The sequence below is a fragment of the Ovis aries genome, chromosome 5 (assembly GCF_016772045.2).
Source record: "Ovis aries strain OAR_USU_Benz2616 breed Rambouillet chromosome 5, ARS-UI_Ramb_v3.0, whole genome shotgun sequence".
NCBI lineage: Eukaryota > Metazoa > Chordata > Mammalia > Artiodactyla > Bovidae > Ovis > Ovis aries.
In genome coordinates, this window is record NC_056058.1 from 68,502,782 (window position 1) to 68,517,809 (window position 15,028).

Here is a 15,028-nt window from a genome sequence, read left to right on the forward strand (position 1 = left end):
ACTCATGTCTATCAAGTCTGTGATGCCATCCAATCATCTCCTCCTCTATTGTCCCCTTCTCCTCCGGCCTTCAATCTTGCCCAGCGAGTCAGTTCTTTTCCAGTGAGTCAGTTTTTCGCATCAGATGGCCAAGTATTGGAGTTTCAGCTTCAGCATCCAATGAATATTCAGGACTGATTACCTTTAGGATGGACTGGTTTGATATCCCTGCAGTCCAAGGCACTCTCAAGAGTCTTTTCCAACACCACAGTTCCAAAGCATCAATTCTTCAGCGCTCAGCTTTCTTTATAGTCCAACTCTCACATCCATACTGACTACTGGAAAAACCATAACTTTGACTAGATGGACCTTTGTTGGCAAAGTAATGTCTCTGCTTATTAATGTGTCAAGGTTGATCCTAGCTTTTCTTCCAAGGAGCAAGTGTCTTTTAATTTCATGGCTGCAGTCACCACAAAGTCTCTCACTGTTTCCATTGTTTCTCCATCTATTTGCCATGGAGTGACGGGACCAGATGCCATGATCTTAGTTTTTTTGAATGTTAAGTTTTAGGCCAGCTTTTCACTCTCCTCTTTCACTTTCATCAAGAGGCCCTTTAGTTCCTCTTCACTTTCTGCCTTAAGGGTGGTGTCATCTGCATATCTGAGGTTATTGACATTTGTCCCAGCAATCTTGATTCCAGCTTGTGCTTCATCCAGCCCAGCATTTCATATGATGTACTCTGCATATAAGTTAAATAAGCAGGGTGACAATATATAGCCTTGACGCACTCCTTTCCCGAATTGGAACCAGTCTGTTGTTCCATGTCCTGTTCTAACTGTTGGTTCTTGACCTGCATACAGATTTTTTCAGAAGGCAGGTAAGGTGGTCTGGTATTCTTATCTCTTTAAGAGTTTTCCACAGTTTGTTGTGTCTACATAATCAAAGGCTTTGGCGTAGCCAATAAAGCAGAAGGGAAGCAGGAGATAAGGGTTCAGCTGACAAGGCAGTAAAATGGCCTGGATGTCTGGTGATAGCCAGTGTCAGCATTTGAGGTTTTAAATACAGGAAGTGAAGAGATCAGAGCTTTGCTCAGCTTTCTGTTTAGTGAGCCAAGCTGCCTACTTTTGAGGCCATACTGTTTTCCAGGGGGAAGCTCTGCAAACCTGAGTCCGCGCAGGGCTCCAGCTGCGGATCCAGGATCCAGTCCAGGCCAGAAGAGGGAATGATGTCTTGGCAATCAGGAGTCTCCACTCAGAAATCCAGCTTTCATTCTAGACTTGTCCTTAGATCAGGATGGACGGTCACTGTGTGCTTGTGTGTGCTCAGAGGTGAGGGGAGAAAGCGAAACTGAAACCCCTCTACCAGTCATGTGACTTTCTGCACCATCTCCCCTGGTTCTCTCTTTTCTGCTGATACTTCCTTCTAAGATCCAAAAGGACATCACTGACTTTAACCATCTCTAGGGCCAGATATTCCTGGGTGAAAAAGAGGGGCTTCTTGAGAGGAAATGAAAGAAGACAGAGATGTGATTTTGCCTTAAAGTTTTCTGATGTGAACAGCTGGATTTTTTGAAATTGAAAAATGGGCCTTTCATTTTGAAATAGAAAGATAGGACTGAAACTGTGATGTAAGTGCAGGCGTTTGGAGTCCCTCCTGGAGAACACAGAGAGGTGAGTAGGGGTTCTCCAGAATCACCTTGGTGGAGGCTTTGGTTGGGAAGTGGGAGTGGAAAGGGCACAGAAATAGAAACCTGGCCACCTAGGGTCTTCTGTTCCCGTTTTTTCCAAAGGGCAAGTGCGAGGTGAGGTGATTTTAGACTATAAGGGAACAACTTGTTAAACAGTTACAGATCTCAAATGAGAACTTTTTTCCATTTCAAAGTTCTTCTGATGCAGTTAAGGAGGAGGTCTCAGTTTGGGGTTAGTGTGTCTTTAATACCTCTCCACACTTCTTGTTTTTCCCTTTTTTTTTTTTTTTTTTAAAAATACCCTTATTTACTTATTTGTTTGTTTGTACTGGGTCTCAGTTGTGAACTCAGGATCTTCAATCTTCATTGCAGCTTGTAGGATCTTTGTGGCATGTGGGATCTAGTTCCTTGACCAGGGATTGAACCTGGGCCCTTGCATTGGGACTTTAGGGTCTTTGCCCCTGGACCACCAGGGAAGTCCTTCCACTACTTGTTGATTTCTCTTTTCAACAGATGCCGAGGTTTTACAAGGCAGGCATATCAATACTAGAGGATCTCATCCTTGGCTCACACTACTATTTCCTGAAGAGAGCTTTAAATATCACTTTTTTCTGTTCTCCTCCTCCCTGCTTACCCTGCTGGAATTTTGTTTTAGTAGATCTGGGGTATGGCCTGGGCATTGGGACTTTTAAAAGCTCTCCAAGCAGCAGTTTCTAATTAGAATTTTACATTGTATTTATTAATCTGTTTATGGCAAGGGATGCTGGTTTTCTGTTTCAGGTAGTGAAGTAAAGTTTCTACTAAATATCAATTGACTTAAGAAAATTGGTAAGCACCCATTAAAAAAAAAAGACTAGTGCAGGTAGCATTTGAATATGGCAAAAACAAAATGTGCATTGAGCAAACTTTAATTTCTAACCTCTTGTTGGTCCAGTCTCCTCAAAAATAAAATGGAAATAATTACCCCAGGTCACCTTCTCAGTGGGTTTATGCTAGGAATCAAATGATTGAGCTTTGTTAACTTTGGTTTGCTAAACAAATGTGAGGAAGGAAATAAGGCTGCAGGGAGGGCTAGCTGGCAGATGTACTCAGGACTGGATTTGCGGCATCTTGTTTAGTCATTAAGTTGTGTCTGACTCTTTTCGACCCCATGAGCTATAGTCCACCAGGCTCCTCTGTCCATGAGATTTCCCAGGCAAGCACACTGGAGTGGGTTGTCATTTCCTTCTCTAGGGAATCGTCCAGACCTAAGGATTGAACCCGCATTTCCTGCATTGGCAGGCAAATTCTTTACCGCTGAGACACGAGGGAAGCCTTGGGGCATCTTTGACCAGGTTCTTTGGAAATACTGATTTCCAGGTATTATCTTCTTTCTCTCCCTGCCAGGGTGACCCACTGGTCTTCATTAAAGTTATCATAGCCTCCAGTTATGATTGATATGCTCCAGTGGTAAAATAAAGAGCAACTCAAAGTCCCACCGAGGCCTCTAAGGGTTACATGTTCTAACAGTAGCTGAACATCTTGTGTTCCCATCCTCTCAGCCAGCATCTTCTAGATGTTGGTGTGCACGGAGGAAGTGCTGGCCTGGCTGTCTGTAGACTGAAACACAGTCCTGGTTCTGCACCTACCAGCTGAGTGTCTGCTTCCAAGGGCCCCTGTTTCTTCAGCAGGAAAATGAGGGGCTTGGACCAGTTTCAGATGAAGCCCAAACCCAAATGCCTTCCACATCAAAGAGGTAACCCAAATGTGAGGCTCTGCCAAGAGAATTGGAAGTGGGCAAGCCTGTGGTCAAGTGGAGAGCACAGTCTCACAATAAAGATATTCAGATTCAGTTTCTAAAAACCATCAGTTCAGTTCAGTTCAGTCGCTCAGTTGTGTCCGACTCTTTGCTACCCCATGAATCGCAGCACGCCGGGCCTCCCTGTCCATCACCATCTCCCGGAGTTCACTCAGATTCACGTCCATCGAGTCAGTGATGCCATCCAGCCATCTTATCCTCTGTTGTCCCCTTGTCCTCCTGCCCCCAATCCCTCCCAGCATCAAAGTCTTTTCCATCTAAACAATAATTCTGCAAGATGGCAGTTGGCAGTTCTTAGCTGTGGTAGTTTCTAAGATCCCTTTTAGTTCTAAAAATAAGTTTATGATAGTAAAATATTTTAAAAATTTCTGTTAGAGTTTTTTGAGATGATGACTGTTCAGTAATACCCAGGGTGTTCCTTGATAATAAGACCTAACATTTATAGTAAGAGCTAAGGTTCATATGCTAAAGTCTCTAAAGCCATTATCTCATTTAATCCTTGCCACAGCCCTATGAGGTCAATTCTATTATAACTGCCTCATCATGAATAAGGAAATTGAGGCACAGAGAGTTTAAGTCTTTTGTATAAGGTCTCCAGGGCTTCCCAGGTGGTGCAAGTGGTAAAGAACCTGCCTGCCAATGCAGAAGATATGAGATGCAGGTTCGCTCTCTGGGTCAGGAAGATCCCCAGGAGGAGGGCATGGCAACCCACTCCAATATTCTTGCCTGGAGAATCCCATAGACAGAGGAGCCTGGTGAGCTATGGTCCATAGGTTTGCAGAGTCAGATACAGCTGAAACGACTTAGCATGCTCACACTTGAATATACTATTGTGATTTTTTAGCCCCTTCCATAGAGTTTAGCGGAGAAGGCAATGGCAACCCACTCCAGTACTCTTGCGTGGAAAATCCCAGGGACGGAGGAGCCTAGTGGGCTGCAGTCCATGGGGTCACTAAGAGTCAGACACGACTGAGAGATTTCACTTTCACTTTTCACTTTCATGCATTGGAGAAGGAAATGGCAACCCACTCCAGTGTTCTTGCCTGGAGAATCCCAGGGACGGCAGAGCCTGGTGGGCTGCCGTCTATGGGGTCGTACAGAGTCGGACACGACTGAAGCGACTCAGCAGCAGCAGCAGCATAGAGTTTAGACATAATTATTGTATTCTCCAACTAAAAGTTGTGTCACATACCTTTTGTGTGCACGTATGTCATGTATCTTGATGAATACACATGTTTATGAGGGAATGGGACACATTATTTGAATTGGAACTTTAACAAAATGCTATCATTTATTGAGCACTTATGTAATAGAGTTCAGTGGAGTGCAGCCCTTAGCACTGTGTACTTAGTTGCTGTGCCATTGCCCCCTACCCTGTCGGGTAAGCAAGGAACGGTTACCTGGGACCGGTATCTGTCCTGTTCAGCCATTGGTCAATGCCACAGTGGGCCCCTCCCCCAAGCTACCAACTGTCAATGAGTGACCGTTAGTGGTCCTGCTCAGCCATTGGTTGGCGGTGCAGTCAGCCCCTCCCACAAGCAACCAACTGTCAGTAAGCGACCGTTAGTGGCCCATTCAGCCAGTGGTCAGAGGAGTGGTGGTTGTCAGCCAGAGAGTGAGGTAAGAGGCAGATCCCTGCGTTGCCAGGGCCCTTCAGCTCACCCAGGCTTGGATCAGTGGGTGAACGGGGGGTCCCAGAGAACAAGCTAGGGACTGTGGCTTGTATGTCTCCAGAGACCTTGCCAAGGTCACGCACTGGCCAGGCCCAGCGCTTGAGGAGGTGGTGAACCTCTCCCCAGTCCCTGTCTCTGCGACCTAAAAGCAGTGGCCGTCTGCCTGGGGCACAGTTTGCGGGACCTGCCTCCGCCATACAGGTGGCCTGAGAAACATGAGGGCCAGCTGGGTCCCAGGTGCTGGCTCCCTCAGTGATGACAGCTGGGCAGGGTCTGGGGACCTGGCCCTGAGGGAGCTGCCAACTGAGCTCTGCCTCCTCTCCGCCAGGACCTGGACCTCAGAGGGTGAAAGTTGCACCTGGGACCTCACCCTTTCTTGTCAGGGCAGAGAATAATATTTGTTTGGTAGCGATTTACAACCCACTCCAGTGTTCTTGCCTGGAGAATCCCAGGGAGAGGGGAGCCTGGTGGGCTGCTGTCTATGGGGTCGCACAGAGTCAGACACGACTGAAGTGACAGCAGCAGCTGCAGCAGTAGCAATTTACAGGAACATGGTTACTTGACCATGACCTGACCTCAAGAACAAAGGATCTGACACCAAGAAGTTTACAACAACTAACCATGCCCCTCCGTCAGTTTTCCTAGAAAAGGGCTTTGCTGAAAGTTTTCAGGAAGTTTGGGGTTTTTAAGGCATGAGCCAACCATCTCTTTGCATGACCCTCAATAAACCTTTCTCTGTTCCACACTCTGACAGTTTGGTTTTTTTTGGCTTTACTGGGTGTGGTGTCAGGCACAAGGACTTGTGTTTCAGTAACACTTCCTGTGTTAGGTACACTCCCAGGTACCAGAGGCTTCAGACATCTTATTTCATTTAATCCTGAAAACAGGTTCCTGAAGTAGGTATTCTTGTTGCACTCACTTTATAGTAAGGGAACTGATGTTCAGAAGTGTGAAGTAATTTGACTTTAGTCACATAACTAAATGGCAGAACTTAGACCAAATTCAGGTCTGCTTGGCCACAATCTTAACCATAATGTGATGCTGTCTTCCCCTCTCTAGCTCCAGATAGTACCCCCGGATGGATAATTGCTCTGAGTCTAACCCAAATTGATGATGACAGCAGTGATGATAATAATGGAGTACTATGGTGGGGGTTATGTTTGATTTGACAGTATTTGGGTTGTCTACCAAAGATGTCCCCAAATTATAATTACTCCCTTGGGTTCAGACTTTGTGTGTGGTAGACCCCAGTTAAAATGCAGTATCTTTCTTAGGAGCAATAATAAATACCAATCATTGTGACTACATAAGCAAGAAATGGCCAGTTTTTATCATTAGGGAAGTGATGATCTACTCTAATCAAGTAGAGAAGAAAAAATTTGAAATAGTATGCTAGAAGGCAATTTGCTTCCCTGGTAGTTCAGAGGTTAAAGCATCTGCCTGAATTCAGGAGAGCTAGGTTCAATCCCTGGGTTGGGAAGATCCCCTGGATGAAGGAAATGGCAACCAACTCCAGTATTCTTGCCTGGAAAATCCCATGGACAGAGGAGCCTGGTGGGCTATACTCCACAGGGTAGCAAAGAGTCAGACATGACTGAGAGACTTCACTTTCTATACTCAAATGAGAAATTAAATATAATTAGTGGAAAGTATAGTTCACTTCCCTGGTAGCTTCCTTGGCAGCTACCTGGGTTTCCCTGGTGGCTCAGATGGTAAAGAATCTGCCTGCAGTTCAAGAGACCCAACTTTGATCACTGGGTTGGAAAGATGCCCTGGAGAAGGGAATGGCCACCCACTCCAGTGTTCTTACTTGTAGAATTCCATGGTCAGAGGAGCCTGGCAGGTTACAGTCCATGGGGTCGCAAAGAGTCAGGCATGACTGACTGACTACCACTTTCACTTTGCTTTTGTATAGTTCACATAAACATACTGGGTAGGCCAGTGAGGGAAGGGCTTAATAATTGACAATAATAAGCAGGAAAGTTTTCTTGGGGTAGGTGGCACTTGTTATGTGTCTTGAAATCCTGCTTGACATGAAAACTGTATGTTTGTCTAATAATTCTGATTTCCTAAAACACTCTATAGTATTTTTTTTCTGCCTATAACAGTCTATCTTTCTCCATCTTTCTTCTTTCTCTAATTTTGAAAAATGTGACTTGAGTGAGGGCTTTATCTTCTTAAAGACTTCCCTCCTATATAGTGTTCAATGGCTTGCAGATCGGCACTTGATCTAATTTCAGTTCAGTTCAGTTGCTCAGTCATGTCTGACTCTTTGCGACCCAATGAATTGCAGCATGCCAGGCCTCCCTGTCCATCACCAACTCCCGGAGTTCACTCAGACTCACATCCATCGAGTCAGTGATGCCATCCAACCATCTCATCCTCTGTCGTCCCCTTCTCCTCCTGCCCCCAATCACTCCCAGCATCAGAGTCTTTTCCAATGAGTCAACTCTTCACATGAAGTGGCCAAAGTACTGGAGTTTCAGCCCCAGCATCATTCCTTCCAAAGAAATCCCAGGGCTGATCTCCTTCAGAATGGACTGGTTGGATCTCCTTGAAGTCCAAGGAACTCTCAAGAATTTTCTCCAACACCACAGCTCAAACGCATCAATTCTTCAGCACTCAGCTTTCTTCACAGTCCAACTCTCACATCCATACGTGACCACTGGAAAAACCATAGCCTTGACTAGATGGACCTTTGTTGGCAAAGTAGCAGTCCTAATACCTAGAGCTACCATTGATGATTTCAGTAATGGGTAGCTGACCCAGAATTAGCCAGTTGGATCCATTTGTAGCATTTTTGAGATTCTAGTGAAAGTAAGTCTGGGTTCTTCTGTGGGTTTGTCCATTGTGAGATTTGAGATACTGAAGCTATGAGTAGCCATGTTTCTGGCTAATCCAAAGAAGAATAAAGTTGACCTTACAGAATGAAATAGATGACAGGCACAGAGAGGGTCTTGGTGGCATTTAAGTTTCTGATTCCAGAGGTCTCTGAGATCCACTTTGTGCATTGATTTGGTTGTTCAATCTTCACATGAATAATTTGTAATAATTCCCTCCCCCACCCCACCCCAATCTATCTTTTGCTCTTAGCTAGTTCTAGTTGAATTTTTGTCACATGCAACTAAAAGAGTCCTGATGAATATTTTATTGTAACTTCATGTTGAAATAGAATAGAGGTTATTTTACAGAGAAGAAAATGAGGCTCAGAAAGTAAAATGTAACCAAAATATTGAAAAATATGAGTGGTAGATACAAAACAAATACCCACCCTTTGCACACTGGGAAAGATGCAGGGAGATGCAGTCAGCAAAAGTCTGCTAGTTTAGGAGACTCAGTGTATAAACTGTGAATAAAATAGCTTCCCATTGTTGCAGGTATTCTGAGTGCTCTGACGCCAGATTTTGGTATCATTTTAGCTTTTTTTTTTTTTTCAGCAAGTTTGGCTTTTGAGGAAAAAGGAGGAAGCCCAATTCCGCCCAGCACCCACTTCCCATTTTACTTAAGGTCCATGGGGTTACCCAGGTATGATATCAGTCAAAACTCTGTACCTCAGTGATGTAATACTGAAAAGGATGACTTTTGACAAGAACTAATTTCAAAATGAAACTGATTTGATTGTCTCACTCTTATCAAAGCCCACTTGAATCTGTATTAACCTAGGGACACTAAAAGGTTCAGAAAGAACAATCCCTGGAGTTTGACACATTTTGCCTATGCTGTGTTTAAAAAAAGAAAAGAAAACTTAGAACATCTAACAGTTATCTCCTTTTTAATTTCAAATCAGACTTAAGGTGGTTGAAAAAGATATAAAATATAGGAAGACAAGTTAAATATAGAAGAGAAATTTTAAAAAATGATACTAAGAGTTAGTAGTGAGGCTCATAAACAATGAATATAACACAGTCCTATATATATGTGGTAATTGGTCCCCAGTTTAGGCTTTAAGCTTTCTTCTCAGTGCAAACAAGGAAACAATCAATTATACAGTTTGCACTGTCCATTAGATAAACCAAATACTTGAGAGAAGGACAGCTATATCTGATCCTATGACCAAAAATAATGTGTCCCTGGGTTCTTAAAGAGAGTATTGTGTTAAAAAAAAAAAAAAAAAGAGAGAGTATTGTGTTATATAATGTAAAAGGCCTCAAGTGCTCCTTCCAGGAGACCCAATGATGAAATTCACAGTCCTGGTTCTCATAGCTGGCAGTATTATATCTCAAATTTTAATCTTCTTTATTATATTGTCATATCTACTTACTATGTTAAAAATTTTTTAACCTAATATATTTTTAACATAGGTTTCACTTGGATTCCATTTTAAACTAAATTTCATTTTAGCAAGGTAGATGAACTAGTTCTGTTCTTCTAATGCCCTTTAAATTAGTTTATAAGTATTAAAATAAAAAAGTCTAACCTAAAATTTTCTAACATACCTGCTTGGTGCTACACTGGAAAACACTGACTACCGTGGAAAACACTGACTTAGGGAAAAAGAGAAATCCAACATTTGAATAACCATGACCTCATTATGTTTTAATATCTTTCTTATGATGTATTTATGACCATCAGTGTTGAGAAAACTGAGGTCAAAGAATTTGCACAAGGTCCCACAAAAACTGAGCCAGGACAAACCTCAAGTCTTCTGATGAAAGTTAGGTTCTAGCTTCTAGATGAATGCATGGAGGGCCTTTTGCTCAGATCAGAGTTCAGGCCCTGTTTAACCATTTGCCCCTTTGCTTCCTCCCAGAATGCCTCACCCCCTGCTTAGTCCATAGTGATGCCAGCCTGTGGTTATTGGAACCCGGTCTGCCAGACCAAAGGGAGGAAGTCTGCCAGGCAGATGTGGAGCCCAAAAGAGGAACTTCACCAACTGCTGTGGACAGCTCTAGTCCTTTATGTCCCCGTGGACTTTTGGGGAAGTATTTTTGTGGCTCATCAGTCTCATTAGGCAAGGGCCACTTGTCCTGGGTTGTCCTTTTCTACTAGTGGAAAGTACAGCTCGGAGATTTGGAATAGTTGCTGTTTGACTTTTATTCTTAGCACAACTGTCACTATGAGCCTTTTTGGTAAGATCTCAAGCTGAAGTTTGTCGCTGAAGATTGCAGAATTCCTTCTAAACTTTGGAACCGTTTTGAATCATAATTGGCAGTGGCTTTCTGATGGCATCTTGAGCAAACTCAGAGGAGAAGTCATTACTTTGTCTCACATGAATACAACACTGGGTAAATTACCTTGAACTTCTACCCAGGGGTGTGATCTACATTATTTCCGAGCTTTGATTTGTAGGATAAACCTTTTTCTTCCTTTTTTTTTTTAGTAAATAGAAATAACATTTTCTGCTCTATCCTTCTCTTAAAGAGATTTTAAAGTGTTTTATAATTAATTTTTTTTATTATTTTAAAATTTTAAGTTTTGATATAATTGTAGATTCACATGCATCTGTATGAAATGCTACAGAAAAATCCTGGGTACTTTTTACCCAATCTCCCCTAATGGTAACATTCTTAAAGAGATTTAAAATTTGCTGAGATATAATTTATATATGATAAAAATCACTTTTTTATTGTAATATAATTGCTTTATAATGTTGGGTTAGTTTCTTATGTACAACAAAGTGAATCAGCTATCAGTCAGTTCAGTCACTCAGTCGTGTCTAACTCTTTGTGACCCCATGGACTGCAGCATGCCAGGCCTCCCTGTCCACCACCAACTCCTGCAGTTTGTTCAAACTCATGTCCATTGAGTTGGTGATGCCATCGAACCATCTCATCCTCTGTCATCCCCTTCTCCTCCTGCCTTCAATCTTTCCTAGCATCAGGATATTTTCAAATAAGTCAATTCTTCGCATCAGGTGCCAAAGTATTGGAGTTTCAGCTTCAGCATCAGTCTTTCTAATGAATATTCAGGACTGATTTCCTTTAAGATGGAGTGGTTAGATTTCCTTGCTGTCCAAGGGACTCTTAAGAGTCTTTTCCAACAACAGGAATATATAAATTTATACAGGAATGTATAAATGTATAAATGCTATAACAGTCAAAATATAGAACATTTTCATCATCCCCAGAAGTTCTTTCATGCTTCTTTGCTGTTAACCCCGCTCCCCATTCCTAGTCCCTAGAAACCACTTACCTGTTTTCTGTTGCTATACTTTTGCCTTTTCTAGACTGTCTTGGAGAAGGATATGGTAACCCACTCCAGTATTCTTGCCTAGAGAATCCCATGGACAGAGAAGCCTGGTGGGCTGCTGTCCATAGGGTTGTACAGAGTCGGACATGACTGAGGCAACTTAGCAGGCATGCATGCACTGGAGAAGGAAATGGCAACCTGCTCCGGTATTCTTGCCTGGAGAATCCCAGAGACAGAGGAGCCTGGTGGGCTGCTGTCTATGGGGTCGCACGGACATGACTGAAGTGACTTAGCAACAGCAGCAGCAGACTGTCTTTTGAATGGAATCATACACTATATGGTCTTTTGTGTCTTTTTATTCACTTAGCGTATTGCTTTTGAGATTCATCCACGTTTCTGAGTAGTTTTTTCCTTTTTATTACTGAGTAGTACTCCACTATATGCCATAATTTGTTTATCCATTCACCAATTGATGGACATTTATGTTGTTTCTGGTTTTGGGCTATTAGCAATAAATATACAATAAGCATTCCTGTATAAATCTTTGGGAGGACATATGTTTTCATTTCTCTCAGGTAAATTTCTTGGAATAGAATCACTGGGTTGTGTGGTTAATGTCAGGATAATGGCAACCTGGTAAAACAAGTTGGAAAGTGTCTTTTTTTTGGGGGGCGGGGAGGGGGCTGTGTGCCGGGAGCCAGCACTGGAGATCCCACCCATGATAAGGTCATGCGGAGAAGACCTGATGAGCAAGGCGGATCAGTTCTTGAGGGACTCCCTGGATCTCCTCGAACATCAACCTCAAAACCAGTGTTTATCTGTCTGCTGCTTACTATGCTGTGCCTTTCACCTAAACACACAAAAGGCCCTAATAGGCACAGAGCCCTTAGGGGGGTGAGGAAGCTCTGTTAGAGAACATAAAAAGATTATTCTATAAAGTTGTTACTGGATCAGTGCTTGCTTGCTGTGTTTTTGCTTTTAATGTGCTGAGGTTGTACAATAAAAACTATTGTTAATATAGTTAGGAATTTAAAAAATAAGAGTTTAGCCCTAGCGTGAAAACAATAAGACAATTGTATAAATTTAGCTGGTGACTTCTGCAAAAGAACTGACCTTTATGTTACATTTCTACTATGTTGCAACCTGCTGTACCTTTACCCTATGAGACTGCAACTTTTCTGTTTTCTGTTAAGCTCAAGGCCAGAAGATAATGCACAAAGATCTACTATGGAAAAGACTCTCATAAACAAAGAAGTATGCAGAAAACATCCTGGGTTTCGTAAAGGACAAAATGATGTAATGTTGGACTAGCTCTGTATGCTTATCTCTCATTTCCGTTTAGAAATGTACTAACTTAGGGTATTAAAAATTACTGTGAAAAATAAAGCGGCGGCAGCAGAACAGCAGATCCTGCTGCACACCCTAGTCTGGTCTCTCTCTCTCTCTCTTTTTCTCTGCTCTCGCCGACGCCGTTCATCCTGAGGGTACCCCTGGATCCTGTTGAGGCTGGACCTCAGCAAGTGGCGCCCGAAACAGGGACCCGAAGGTAAGCCCCCCATTGTCCAGTTTTAGGAACGGCTAGGACCCCACTAGGTCCTGCAGGCCCCCCTGCATAAGAAAGGTAAGGTAAGAAGAGTGGGTAGGATTGAAACTTCTTTTCGTGTTTAGGAGACAGCTAAGATGGGCAACAGTGAATCAAAGGAAAGACAGCTTTTTATTTGGGTTATATTACAGTTGTTAAATAAAAGACGTATTAAAGTAAAAAAGGTTAGTGTTCAATCTTTTTTCACATTTGTACAGGAGCAATGTCCTTGGTTTCCGGAAGAGGGCACTGTTAACTTAGATAGTTGGGAGAAGGTTAGAAAGGAGTTAAAAGCTTATTATACCTTGCATGGATCAGAAAAAATTCCTAATGAAAACTTTTCTTTATGGAACTTGATTAGAGATGCTTTAGACCCACTTCATGAATCTGAAAGAATAAAAGTTAAAGAGGAGGAAGAAGATATTGATTCCAAACCAAGTTATCAACAGCTAAGGGAGATGCTGGCTGCCATGAACACCAGTAGTCATTTAAAAAGTGGAGATGAAAAGGAAGAACAGCTTTTGCCCCAAGATGAAAAAGATTTAGAAGAAACAGCAGCTTGTTTATTATTCTGATGAAGATTGGTCCTTTTTTTGCTAAAAACGCTCCTAAAAGTCTAAGAGATACATCTCCAATTAGGCCTTCTGTAAAATTTATATTTACAGAAATATATAGTAAAATTTATATTTTACTTTCTTATAATATTGTATATTATATATTGTATTGTATATTGTGATATATCGGAGAAGGCAATCGCACTCCACTCCAGTACTCTTGCCTGGAAAATCCATGGACAGAGGAGCCTGGTAGGCTGCAGTCCATGGGGTCGCTAAGAGTTGGGCACGACTGAGCAACTTCACTTTCACTTTTCACCTTCATGCATTGGAGAAGGAAATGGCAACCCACTCCAGTGTTCTTGCCTGGAGAATCCCAGGGACAGGGGAGCCTGGTGGGCTGCCGTCTATGGGGTCACACAGAGTCGGACATGACTGAAGCGACTTAGCAGCAGCAGCAGCAGCATTGTGATATATAATTATATAATATATATTTTATAATTGATATATATCATAATATGTCATAATATATAAATATAATATAAATATAAATTTATATTTGAATCCATGGTATCCAATGGTAATTGTATATATGACTATGTGTATAATTATAATTATATATATAATATGACTATAGTTTATATGTATACATATGTGTATATATGTATATATGTATGCATATTATATAATTGCATATATATAATATAATGATTATATATATAATGGTAATGGAAAACATATATGGATATGATTTATATTTATATAAACATGGTCATTTATATATAATAAATATATAAATTTATTATATATATAATATATATGTATATATATAATTTATATTTTACAAAAATTTTACTATATCTAAACTATATTTAGATATAGTTCCTCTCACCAGATTCTGCAACACGCTCTTTTTGTAATAAACAATCTAAACACTGATTCATCTGGGGTTACTGCAATACTCGGACATTGGAGTCTAGAACAACAGAATACAAAACCCTTGGTTAAATGGAAAGACTTTCTTTCAGGACAATGGAAGGGTCCTGACCCATTGTTAACCAGCGGCTGAGGGTATGCTTGTATTTTTCCCCAGGGTGCTGAGTCGCCAATTTGGATCCCAGCCAGAAAACCATTCTACTTATTCTGTACTTGCCTGCTTACCCTCCCTTTACATTTTTCTATTCACTAATGACTCCGAAAGGCTTCATATACAGATGAACTACTCAGGAGGATCGAATATAGTCTACTGTGAACAATGCATGCTTTCATCCTGCCTAACCCCTCAATATAATATTTGTTACTTTGTGGTGTTGCGACGCCCACCTTACCTTGTGGTGCCCGTCACAGTAAGTACCTATTGGTATGACAATTACGGTCTAGCCATTTTACAACAACTGCAAGATTTAATGGGATCCCGACGATTTGTAGGGCTACTTATCTTAGGGATTTGAGCTTTAATAACAGCAATTACTTCTGTTATTTTGGCAGCAATATCACTGACTCAACAGGTACATACTGCTCAATATGTCAATACTATGTCCAAAAATGTTTCTTTAGCTCTAGCTATGCAAGAGCTAAAGAGAAACGCTGGACTGGAAGAAACACAAGCTGGAATCAAGATTGCCA

General features: G+C 41.8%; 1 long non-coding RNA gene across 1 annotated transcript in view; it reads left to right on the top strand.

The window, feature by feature from the left end:
- Positions 1–1,390: 1,390 nt before the first annotated feature.
- LOC121819669 (uncharacterized) overlaps positions 1,391–15,028 on the top strand; it is a 575,865-nt gene continuing 562,227 nt past the window's right edge. The window contains exons 1-3 of the long non-coding RNA XR_006060015.2: positions 1,391–1,649; positions 8,575–8,662; positions 9,888–12,812. This is a non-coding gene — a long non-coding RNA (uncharacterized LOC121819669). The remainder of the gene's footprint in view (positions 1,650–8,574; positions 8,663–9,887; positions 12,813–15,028) is intronic.